The sequence below is a fragment of the Suricata suricatta genome, chromosome 17 (assembly GCF_006229205.1).
Source record: "Suricata suricatta isolate VVHF042 chromosome 17, meerkat_22Aug2017_6uvM2_HiC, whole genome shotgun sequence".
NCBI classification, from domain to species: domain Eukaryota; kingdom Metazoa; phylum Chordata; class Mammalia; order Carnivora; family Herpestidae; genus Suricata; species Suricata suricatta.
The window spans coordinates 34,013,784-34,014,882 of record NC_043716.1 but is presented as its reverse complement, the minus strand read 5'-3'; positions in this window follow the sequence as shown (position 1 = coordinate 34,014,882).

The following is a 1,099-nucleotide window of genomic DNA, read 5'->3' as shown; positions in this document are numbered from 1 at the left end:
CTTGTTAGCTGGGGGTCCCACAACAAGCTCTTTGGCCTTCAACTCTGCTTCATCACAGATCAGTCAGGGTTTCTGGTTTGCAGAACTGCACCAGCTCTGGCTACATCAACTCCAACTGGAATTTCCTGGAGAAATACCTCTGGCCTCCAGAAATGCCAGGAGCTGAAGAATCAGGTTTGGAAATCAGGCTGAAAACCAAGGGTCCACCTTCTTCAGCTGGACATTGTGGCTGGGAGGGCCCACTGCTGGGCCACAAAGGGCCACTGCCAGACTTATGGCTTCTGCTGTGGCTTAAACTTCTTTCATCTTTGTGCCTCATGCTGCAAATCCAAACCTAGGCAGTAGCCATCTGGTTGGCAGATCCTGGTCAGCGTCCTGGGCCCTCACCACCATGGGCAGCCATGAAGAAAGGCCACGCTGCCACAGCGCCCAGGGGGTGATGGTTAGCACGCCTTCCCACTGATGCTATCCACAGCGGAAGCCTCATATCAAACAGGAAGCAGATCCGATGCTGGGTGGCTAGTCCTCCCCTCTCATCTGCGAAGTGGGACATTCATCATAGGGTAATAAGCGCGATCAGATGACATGATATTTGTTCAAAAGTGCTTGGCATATGAAAGGTATGATGTTACTTTTCTTCCCTCTTTAATAAAATGAAAGGCTTATAATGATGTAGTTATCGGAGGATTTGATCAATGTGCTTATAGATGAATTGAAGTTCTGAGTTTTTGACCTGGAAAAACTGCTGGGAAACCTGCTATCAGAGGAGTGGAGTGCCAGGCAAAGACGTGGCAGTGGGCAAGAGAAGAGAGGAAGTGGCAAGTTGGAGTCCTCGCTTTCCTCTGATTTGGGCCTTGGACTGTCAACACAGCCGGCTCGTGCATCTTCAACTTGGTCTAAAAATAACCTGAAGTCGTTGCTTCAAATTAAGTGTTAGAAGGTCACTATTCGTTTTCAACAAAGAATATATTAGCAAACATAGATTATTTGCTGTTATGAATTATTTTCAGGGAGTTTTTTGGTCATGTTCTGAAGGGGATTGATCCACCACCTGTGGGCGTTTGCCCTAAAATAACACATACCCACATGTAAGATCATT